The sequence below is a fragment of the Haematobia irritans genome, chromosome 2, assembly GCF_050003625.1.
Source record: "Haematobia irritans isolate KBUSLIRL chromosome 2, ASM5000362v1, whole genome shotgun sequence".
Classification (NCBI taxonomy): Eukaryota; Metazoa; Arthropoda; class Insecta; order Diptera; family Muscidae; genus Haematobia; species Haematobia irritans.
The window spans coordinates 194713214-194725536 of record NC_134398.1 but is presented as its reverse complement, the minus strand read 5'-3'; the positions used below and the strand labels follow the sequence as shown (position 1 = coordinate 194725536).

The 12323-nt window shown below is 34.1% G+C and overlaps 1 protein-coding gene across 2 annotated transcripts in view; it reads right to left on the bottom strand.

Moving 5' to 3' along the window:
- LOC142226879 (uncharacterized) overlaps positions 1 to 12323 on the bottom strand; it is a 94362-nt gene that overhangs the window by 26001 nt on the left and 56038 nt on the right. The window lies entirely within an intron of this gene.

Here is a 12323-nt window from a genome sequence, read left to right as displayed (position 1 = left end):
AGAAATAAAATTTTAAAAAAATTTTCTATAGAAAGAAAATGTTGACAAAATTTTCTACAGAAATAAAAATTTAACAAACTTTTCTATAGAAATAAAATTTTAACAAAATTTTCTATAGAAATAAAATTTTGACTAAATTTTCTATAGAAATAAAATTTTGATAAAATTTTCTATAAAAATAAAATTTTAACAAATTTTTCCATAGAAATAAAATTTTGACAAAATTTTCTATAGAGATAAAATTTTGGTAGATTATTTTTGGCTCGAGTGTCAACCATGATTATGAACCGAATAAAATTTTAACAAAATTTTCTATAGAAATAAAATTTGGTAAATTATTTTTGGCTCGAGTGGCAATCATGATTCTGACCGATATGGACCAATTTTTGTGTGATTGGAGATCGGCTATATATAACTATAGACCGATATGGACCAATCTTAGTATAGTTGTTAGCGGCCATATGCTAACACCAAGTTCCAAATTTGAACCGGATCGGATAAATTTTGATCCTCCAAGAGGCTCCGGAGGTCAAATCTGGAGAACGTTTTATATGGGGGCTATATATAATTATGGACCGATGTGGACTAATTTTTGCATGGTTGTTAGAGACCATATACCAACATTATGTACCAAATTTCAGACGGATCGGATGAAATTTGCTTCTCTTTGAGGCTCCGCCAGCCAAACCTGGGGATCGCTTTATATGGGGGCTATATATAATTATGAACCGATGTGGACCAATTTATGCACGGTTGTTAGATACCATATACCAACACCATGTACAAAATTTCAGCCGGATCGGATGAAATTTGCTTGTGTTAGAGGCTCCACAAGCCAAATCTGTGGATCGGTTTATATGGGGGCTATATATAATTATAGACCGATGTTGACCAATTTTTGCATGGTTTTAGAGACCATATACCAACATAATGTACCAAATTTCAGCCGGATCTGATGAAATTTGCTTCTCTTTGAGGCTCCGCAAGCCAAATCTGGGGATCGGTTTATATGGGGGCTATATATAACTATGGACCGATGTAGACCAATTTTTTCATGGTTGTTAGAGACCATATACCAACACCATGTACCAAATTTCAGCACGATCGGATGAAATTTGCTTCTCTTTGAGGCTCCGCAAGCCAAATCTGGGGATCGGTTTATATGGGGGCTATATATAATTATGGGCCGATGTGGACTAATTTTTGCGTGGTTGTTAGAGACCATATACCAACACCATGTACCAAAGTGCAGCAGGATCGGATGAAATATGCTTCTGTTAAAGGCTCCACAAACCAAATATAAGGGTCCCTTTATATGGGGGCTATACGTAAAAGTAGACCGATATGGCCCATTTGCAATACCATCCGACCTACATCAATAACAACTACTTGTGCCAAGTTTCAAGTCGATAGCTTGTTTCGTTCGGAAGTTAGCGTGATTTCAACAGACGGACGGACGGACATGCTTAGATCGACTCAGAATTTCACCACGACCCAGAATATATATACTTTATGGGGTCTTAGAGCAATATTTCGATGTGTTTCAAACGGAATGACAAAGTTAATATACCCCCATCCTATGTTGGAGGGTATAAAAAGGCCGATTAAATACGTATATAATTAAATTTAAAGTTTCTATAAAAATAAAATTTTGACAACATTTTCTATAGAAGTAAAAATTGGAAAAAATAATTCTATAGAAATAAAATTTGGAAAAAATTTTCTATAGAAATAAAATTTGGAAAAAAAATTCTATAGAAATAAAATTTTGACAAAATTTTCTATAGAAATAAAATTTTGACAAAATTTTCTATAGAAATAAAATATTGACATTTTCCATAGACTATAACTATATAGACCGATATGGACCAATTTTGGCATGGTTATTAGCGGCCTTATACTAACACCACGTTGCAAATTTCAACCGGATCGGATGAATTTTGCTCCTCCACGAGGCTCCGGAGGACAAATCTGGGGATCGATTTATATGGGGGCTATATATAATTATGGACCTATATGGACCAATTCTTGCATGGTTGATAGAGACCATATACCAACACCACATACCAAATTTCAACCGGATCGCATGAATTTTGCTCCTCTAAGAGGCTCCGGAAGTCAAATCTGCGGATCGGCTTATGTGGGGGCTATATATAATTATGGGCCGATGTGGACCAATTTTTGCATGGTTGATAGAGACCATATACTAACACCACGTACCAAATTTCAGCCGGATCTGATGAAATTTGCTTCTCTTTGAGGCTCCGCAAGCCAAATCTGGGGATCGGTTTATATGGGGGCTATATATAACTATGGACCGATGTAGACCAATTTTTTCATGGTTGATAGAGACCATATACCAACACCATGTACAAAATTTCAGCAAGATCGGATGAAATTTGCTTCTCTTTGAGGCTCCGCAAGCCAAATCTGGGGATCGGTTTATATGGGGGCTATATATAATTATGGGCCGATGTGGACCAATTTTTGCATGGTTGTTAGAGACCATATACCAACACCATGTACCAAATTTCAGCCGGATCGGATGAAATATGCTTCTGTTAGAGGCTCCACAAGCCAAATCTGAGGGTCCCTTCATATGGGGACTATACGCAAAAGTGGACCGATATGGCCCATTTTCAATACCATCCGACCTACATCGATAACAACTACTTGTGCCAAGTTTTAAGTCGATAGCTTGTTTCGTTCGGAAGTTAGCGTGATTTCAACAGACGGACGGAAGGACGGACGGACATGCTTAAATCGACTCAGAATTTCACCACGACCCAGAATATATATACTTTATGGGGTCTTAGAGCAATATTTCGATGTGTTACAAACGGAATGACAAAGTTAATATACCCCCATCCTATGATGGAGGGTATAAAAACAAATATATAGGGCCGTTCGTCCATGTAGATTCAATACCTATATAATTCAGTTCCTGACGGGTATATATAGAGAAATTTACAAATAATTACGAACCGATATGAAAGGTACATGATTTTTCTCTATCTGGTTGGGGAATAGTGACGTTGGGTTGTTTGTGAAATGCATATAGTGAATTTACGATATCTGGTTGGGGAGGAGTGAAAGAGGGGGTTTCCTTTTTGCCCAATTTTTTTGAAAATAGAAAGTAGAAGATTTTCGATGAATGCGAACTCGGTACATAGGTTAGGTTAGGTTATGTGGCAGCCCGATGTATCAGGCTGACTTAGACTATTCAGTCCATTGTGATACCACATTGGTGAACTTCTATCTTATCACTGAGTGCTGCCCGATTCCATGGTAAGCTCAATGACAAGGGACCTCCTTTTTATAGCCGAGTCCGAACGGCGTTCCACATTGCAGTGAAACCACTTAGAGAAGCTTTGAAACCCTCAGAAATGTCACCAGCATTACTGCGGTGGGATAATCCACCGCTGAAAAACTTTTTGGTGTTCGGTCGAAGCAGGAATCGAACCCACGACCTTGTGTATGCAAGGCGGGCATGCTAACCATTGCACCACGGTGGCTCGGTACATAATTCTATGATTTTTCCATAGGCTTCGGCCAGACATTTTTTAGTAAAAATAAGTGAGTAAAGTAGAAAGCCGGGCTAGGCCGACTATATGATACGCTAAACCAACTCTACTGAATTAGTAAACATCCCAGCAAAAAAAGCGTCGCCAAAAAAGTAATGAGAATGTTCTTTTTGGTTCCGGAAGTGGTGCAAAATTGACGCAGAAGCGATGAATATAACATGGGCTTGTCATAGGACGGAAGTCCTCCATTTCAACAGTCGTTGCACTGAATTTGCATCACTTTTTTAGGTGTGATCCGAATTCAATGTTTTGGATGTAAATTAAAAAATTCGGTGATATTTTGTCAAGTACATAATTTTTATAATTTTTTATAATTTTTAATGGATTCTAACGCTTGTTGGAAACGCTTGACCTCAAATATTTTTAAAAATTCACAATTTTTATACCCTAAACCACATAGTGGTCAGGGTATAATAAGTTTGATCGGTCAAAAAATGTGCCTACCAGAAATATTGATTTTAGACCCCATAAAATATATACCGATCGACTCAGAATCACCTCCTGAGTCGATCTAGCGCTTGGTGTCCGTCCGTCCGTCCGTCTGTCCATGTATTTGTTGTTCACAGGATTCCGGTCGCAATTATTAACCGATTTTGATGAAATTTGGTACAGGGAGTTTTTTGGGCACAAGGACGAACGCTATTGAATTTGGAAGAAATCGGATCAAATTTAGATATAGCTCCCATATATATGTATCGCCCTATTTCGACAAATGGGGTCACGTTGCGCTCTTTTTCAAACGGATCGTCACCAAATTTGGCAAAAGGTACTCTTTTCCATCGCCCTTCAAGTCTGCAAAATTTCATCCAAATCGGTTCAGATTTAGATATAGCTCTCATATATATATATATATGTATCGCCCGATTTTTCTAAATTTGGCCACAAAACCCTTATTTATCAACCGATCTTAGTCAAATTTGGCTAAATGTAGTCTTCTATAGCACTTACTATATGTGCAAAAAATCATCGAAATCGGTTCAGAGTTAGCTATAGCTCCCATATAATGTACCGCCCGATTTTTCTAAATTTTGCCATAAAACCCTTATTTATCAACCGATCTTACTGAAAGTTGGCTTAATGTAGTCTTCTATAGCACTAACTATATGTGCAAAAAATCATCGAAATCGGTTCAGATTTAGATATAGCTCCCATATATATGTATAGCCCGATTTTCCCAAATTTGGCCATAGAACCCTTATTTATTAACCGATCTTACTAAAAGTTGGCTAGATCCAGTCCTCTATAGTACTAACTATATATGCAAAATTTCATCGAAATCGGTTCAGATGTAGATATAGCTCCCATATATGTATCACCCGATTTTGAAAAATTCGCCCCTAATAACCTTATGTTTGACCATACAGGCCACATTTCTTAACTGATCTTACTCCTTTAACCTTTTGTGGTATTAATCAAACCAGCAAAATATTATGCAAATATAGCTTCCATATATATGCATCGCTCGATTTTCCCAAATTTGGCCATAGTACTCTTATTTATTAACCAATGTTACTCAAATTTCAAATTTTGATGTACTGGCCGATCGTATTTATACTGTGAATATTGCTCGATTTTTACAAATTTGTATTTATTACCCACACTAATTTAACGATTTTCTCTTTTTCTTAATAATGGGCTCAATATTAGTGGCATACTAACTCCGTAGGTGCAATATCAACACAGCCAGTGTTGCTAGAAGTAGGGGAAATTCCCTATATGTAGGGTTTTTCTAATATTTAGCGTCTTGTATGGACGTAGGGCCACAATGTAGGACATTTTCACTCACACAATTTGTAATAATTTTTACATTTTGGTGGCTCTAGAGGAGGAAATTAGAAGCCGGCAAGGCTTGATCTTTAACAATGTAAGGTAAACTTTATTCCTGTAGAAAATTTTGTCAACATTTTATTTCTATAGAACATTTTGTAAAAATTGTATTTCTATAGAATTTTTTTTCAAAATATTATTTCTATAAAAATTTTTCTCAAAATTTTATTTCTGTGGAATTTTGTCTCAAAATTTTATTTATATAGAATTTATTGTAAAAATTTTATTTCTATAGAAAAGTTTCTCACAAAAATTTGTTTATAGAAACTTTTTCCAAAATTTTATTTTTATAAAGATTTAACAAAAAAGATTACTAATTTGGGTAGAATTCTATTTATATAAATATAAATTTATATTCTAAGTTATATACGTTGCATATTCATGTTTTAAGACAATAAAGTACTTAGAACCATTTTTGTTTTGTAAAATTTTTTTAAATTTAACGACAAATATAGTAGGGAAAATTGTTTGGGAATGTATAGGAAACTAGGGAACTTTTTTTGTCCTTGTAGGGTAAACCGAACATTTTCCCTGGCAACATTGACTATGAGATATAGTCTGATTGACACAAAGCACCCACAGACATGTACCCCTTAATTTTCTTAAATATGCAACTGCGGTTTATCTCCCTGACCTATATGTTACCCCACAAATGCTTATGATTACTAATTCTGTAATGGTGGTTTAGGGTATGATATAGTCGGCCCCGCCCGACTTTCTACTTTACTTACTTGTTTTAGATTGGATTTATCTTTTTTTTCGACAAAAATTAAATGATTTGTACCATTTTATGAATTCTTAAACTGTTTTTAACCAAACAAAAAAAGTTAAAATTACCCATTAAAAATATGAAAAAGGCATGTTATAAAAAAATTCAATGAAAAGAACTTCCTGTGTATTTAAAATAAGGAACAACATTGAGAGTACATCTTCTGGAAGTGCTTTTAAAGTTGTGCCTTTGGCAGAACTTTCAAATTTTTTTGCTGGGCAGTAGTTCAGTTTTTGTGCCAGACTTCCCCTGACCCTACTGTTTAAAAGAGTTCAAATCTTTTCGAATTTATTTTCAGATCGAAGGATATGGTTGACTAAGTTAACAAAAATATGCTCTGGTTAGGTTAGGTTAAATATTACTACTAAATTTTACTTCTAAAAATCATCTTTCCTTTTAACCTCTTAACCTTAGTAAAAGCAGTGATCAAACACTGTGACACATTTTATGGAAAATTGTATGAGCCTCGTAAAAAATAAAATAGAAAACAAAAAACACCCATCAAAAAGTTTCAAATTCATCACCGTGTTATTACATTTCAAGTACCTCTTGAGAGATAATCAAATATTGCTAAATCGTTTGCTATTATGTCTTAATTCAAGAGCCAGTGAAAAAGGCACAAATCCCCCTCTCGGCCCCCTCCTCACCACCACGAAGTATACACAAATGTCTAAAAGTTGTGAATGCAATTTCACATTCTCGAAAATAAAATCAAGGAGCAAAAACAAAATTCAATTCAAATTCAAGGACTTGATTCAAATATTCAAACATTATTTTCGAACATCTATAAAATTTTCGTTTTTTTTTTTTGTTCTCGCTCTTCCTTTATTGTGAAACATAGAATAAAAGCCCAGCAATTTCGGTGCAGATTTTCAATGAACACATGTTCGTACATAAAATCTAACACTCGTAAACAGACACACAAACACACACACACACACGCATATATAAACAACAGCCCATATAGACCCACACAAGCTTAAGCTCAAAACCAAAAGAGACCGAGGGATAATCAAAAAATATGAATGTAAACTGCGGAGAAATAAATCGAAATCAATCAATTCAAGTACTTGGCAAATAATTTCGACACACTTTCAATATGCCACACAGTTAGAAAAAGCTTGTCAATAGTAGGAAATGTTTGAGTTTGTGTGTGTGTGTAAGTGTGTGTGATTTTGTTCTTTTATGCAGGTTTCTATTCAAGAGCAATACCACCCCCACCACCAAAGGCTTGAAAATCCCATTGAGAGTAGGATTTTTTTTCTATCACTTGGGAGCTGGAAAGGATATTCATAGTAAAAAAAATCTTATGATTTCTATACATATGTGATTGCCAACCTTATGAATATCCTGGCAAATTTTCGATTATATTATCAATGGTAATGTTTTCCCTAAGTGGCAGAGACGGAGAGTGTAAGAGAGAGAGAGAAAGAGAAACGCATAAAGAGAATCTATTAACTTTGTAGGAAATTAGTAGTTGTTTAACAAGACAAACTTAAGTGAGATCGTATTCTCTTCCGTAATTTTTAATGCATGGGGGATATTCTTCGTATTTACAAATGATTAAAATTTTTTTCCAGGAAATATATGAATTTTTCCAAATCAAAAGTTTTTCAGCATGTATACCCTCACATGGCTACCAAATGTGTGGTATTTGTCATAATTGAAAGATGTAGAAAGGGAGAATTGCAATTTCTTATTGCCCGTCGTATTATTACCATACTTGCTAGTATGAGGTCATTTTATCTGTAAAGGTGGGTATTAAGTTCGAGTTCGAGCCGCTAATTTTCACTAAAGTGAAAACTAAATGAGTAAAAAACGTCATAGAATTATACATATTTGTCGCAGATTTCATTATAACTTGATGGGGAATATCCCAAAGCAAGTTTTCACAAAGTTTGTATTCCTTAAAATGGATTATTACAGAAAAGTAATCGTGAAAAAATGACGATTTTAGCGGCTAAAATCGAACTTAATACCCACCTTATGACCAAAAATTGGGATGCTTAAATGTATCCCTATCACTTAAGCATCCCAATATTGCCCTTGAAAACATATACTCCCAAAAATATTCGGCTTCAAGCATATATATTTCCAGAATTTAAAAAAAAGAAAAACCCAGCATAAAAAATATCTTTCGAATAAAATATTCGATAAAAAATTAGCGCTGCTGGGGTTTGAACATGAAATCTTTTGCTTTTTATTCATAAAAATAAAGAACATCTCAAAAAGAAGTTAGGCCTTCATGTGATAATACGATGCTATCACACACATTTGAATTATCGTGAAATTCATATCAACTTTAAGGTTTCATGGTAGCTTACAATATTACTGATAGCCTCAAAGGCTTAATAGAATCTCAATGCTCCAGAGGATCCTCAATATCCTTCAGGAAAGATGAAAGTTACAGGTGAACCTAATAGGTCCAAGATTCTCTATAAGTTTCAGGCAGTCTGCAAATAGTTGGCAAACCAGAAGGATGAATGAGGCCGCATATCTTTCGGGAACTAAGACTAAAGAGCACGGTTACCACAGCTGGTAGGATTCTACCAAAAATGGAAGATTTGTTACTATTTGGTAGATTGTTAGAATTCTTCATGTTTTGGCAAATTTTGCAAAACCTAGAGGTACAAAATTTTCTATATAAATAAAATGTTGACAAAATGTTCCATATAAATAAAATTTTGACGAATTTTTCTGTAGATATAAAATTTAACTAAATTTTCTATATAAATAAAACGTTGACAAAATTTTCTATAAAAATAAATTTTTGACGAAATTTTCTATAGAAATAAAATGTGATGAGATATTCTGAAAAAAAAAAAACAAGTAAGGAAAGTCTAAAGTTGGGCGGGGCCGACTATATTATACCCTGCACCATTTTGTAAATCCACATTTTTGATACTAAAGGGTGATTCTTTTGAGGTTAGGATTTTCATGCATTAGTATTTGACAGATCACGTGGGATTTCAGACATGGTGTCAAAGAGAAAGATTCTCAGTATGCTTTGACATTTCATCATGAATAGACTTACGATCTGCCACAACGTCGAATTTTCAGTGAATGGGCCCTAGAAAAGTTGGCAGAAAATCCGCTTTTTTATCGACAAATTTTGTTCAGCGATGAGGCTCATTTCTGGTTGAATGGCTACGTAAATAAGCAAAATTGCCGCATTTGGAGTGAAGAGCAACCAGAAGCCGTTCAAGAACTGCCCATGCATCCCGAAAAATGCACTGTTTGGTGTGGTTTGTACGCTGGTGGAATCATTGGACCGTATTTTTTCAAAGATGCTGTTGGACGCAACGTTACGGTGAATGGCGATCGCTATCGTTCGATGCTAACAAACTTTTTGTTGCCAAAAATGGAAGAACTGAACTTGGTTGACATGTGGTTTCAACAAGATGGCGCTACATGCCACACAGCTCGCGATTCTATGGCCATTTTGAGGGAAAACTTCGGAGAACAATTCATCTCAAGAAATGGACCGGTAAGTTGGCCACCAAGATCATGCGATTTGACGCCTTTAGACTATTTTTTGTGGGGCTACGTCAAGTCTAAAGTCTACAGAAATAAGCCAGCAACTATTCCAGCTTTGGAAGACAACATTTCCGAAGAAATTCGGGCTATTCCGGCCGAAATGCTCGAAAAAGTTGCCCAAAATTGGACTTTCCGAATGGACCACCTAAGACGCAGCCGCGGTCAACATTTAAATGAAATTATCTTCAAAAAGTAAATGTCATGGACCAATCTAACGTTTCAAATAAAGAACCGGTGAGATTTTGCAAATTTTATGCGTTTTTTTTTAAAAAAAGTTATCAAGCTCTTAACAAATCACCCTTTATATCAAATCAGTCAAATGTGTTGGGTGCTAACATAAAGGTTTTTGTCCCAAATACATACATCTGACTCCATCTGAACAAAATTTATAATCTATAGACTTAAAATTTAAGTCGGCTAATGCCCTGCGATGGTACACTATGTTAGTAAAAAACAAGTAAGGAAAGTCTAAAGTCGGGCGGGGCCGACTATATTATACCCTGCACCACTTTGTAGATCTAAATTTTCGATACCATATCACATCCGTCAAATGTGTTGGGTGCTATATATAAAAGTTTGTCCCAAATACATACACTTAAATATCACTCGATTTGGACAGAATTTGATGGACTTTTACAAAATCTATAGACTCAAAATTTAAGTTGGCTAATGCACTAGGGTGGAACAAAATTTTAGTAAAAAATATGGGAAACATTTAAATCTTAAGCAATTTTAAGGAAACTTCGCAAAAGTTTATTTATGATTTATCGCTCGTATATATGTATTAGAAGTTTAGGAAAATTAGAGTCATTTTTATAACTTTTCGACTAAGCAGTGGCGATTTGACAAGGAAAATGTTGGTATTTTGACCATTTTTGTCGAAATCAGAAAAACATATATATGGGAGCTATATCTAAATCTGAACCGACTTCAATCAAATTTGGCACACATGACAATATTACTAATTGTACTCCTAGTGCAAAATTTCAACCAAATTCGGCCAAAAATCTGGCTTCTGGGGCCATATAAGTCCATATGGGGCGAAAGATATATATGGGAGCTATATCTAAATCTGAACCGATTTCAATCAAATTTTGCACACTTGACGAAAAGTTATGTTTGTACAAAATTTCAAATCAAATCAAAGCAAATCGGTACAAAACTCTGGCTGCTGGGTCCATATTAGTGCATATCGGGCGAAAGATATATATGGGAGCTATATCTAAATCTGAACCGATTTCAATAAAATGTAGCTCTCTTAACTACACTACTAATTGTACACCTGGTGCAAAATTTCAACCAAATTGGGCTAAAACTCTGGCTTCTGGGGCCATATAAGTCTATATCGGCGAAATATATATTTGAGAGCTATATCTCAATCTGAACCGATTTCAATCAAATTTAGCACACCCGACTATAATACATTTGTTCTCTTGGTGCAAAATTTCAAGCAAATTCGGGTAAAACTCTGGCTTCTGGGTCCATATAAGTGCATATCGGGCGAAAGATATATATATATATATGGGAGCTATATCTAAATCGGAACCGATTTCTTCCAAAATCAATAGGGTTCTATTCTGACCCACAACAGGAACATGTGCCAAATTTGAAGGCGATTGGACTTAAACTGCGATCTAGACTTTGATCACAAAAATGTGTTCACAGACAGACAGACGGACGGACAGACGGACATGGCTAGAACGACTCAGGGACCCACCCTGAACATTATTGCCAAAGACACCATGTGTCTATCTCGTCTCCTTCTGGGTGTTGTAAACATATGCACTAACTTATAATACCCTGTTCCACAGTGTGGCGCAGGGTATAAAAATGTGGACCAAAATTTTGTATAGAAATAAAATTAAAAAAAAAATTCTATAGAAATAAAATTTTGATATAAATTTCTGTAGATATAAAATGTTGACAAATTTTTCTATAAATTCAATTTAAATATTTCTTTCGAATAAAGAAACCAAAAATTTGATCAACAACTTCAAAATGAGATTTTTGTTTTAATTTCATAGATTTTTGGTAAAATTTTCTTCATATTTTGGCAGATTATATTGGGCAATTTTGACAAAATTTTCTATAAATATAAAATTTTGACAAAATTTTCTATAGAAATAAAATTTTAACAAAATGTTCCATAGGTATAAAATTTTTGACAAAACTTTCTATAGAAATAAATTTTTGACAAATTTTTTTCTGGAAATAAAATAAAATTTTCTACAGAAATAAAATTTTGACAAAATTGTCTATAACAATAAAATTTTGACCAAAACTTTTTAAAGAAATAAAATAAATAAAAAAATTATCTACAGAAAAATGTTGACAAAATTTTCAATAGATAAAAATTTTTAACAAAATTTTCTGTAGATATAAAATTTTGACAAAATATTCATAAATTCAATTTCTTTCGAATAAAAAAACAAAAATTTGATCAACAACTTCAAAATGAGATCTTTTTAATTTGGTAATTTTTTTTCATATTTTGGAAGATTATTTTTGGCAAAAAATTTGATAAAATTTTCTATCGAAATAACACATTTTTTTTATAGAAATAAAGTTTTGACAACATTTTTTTTTTTTTTTTTTTTGGAAATAAA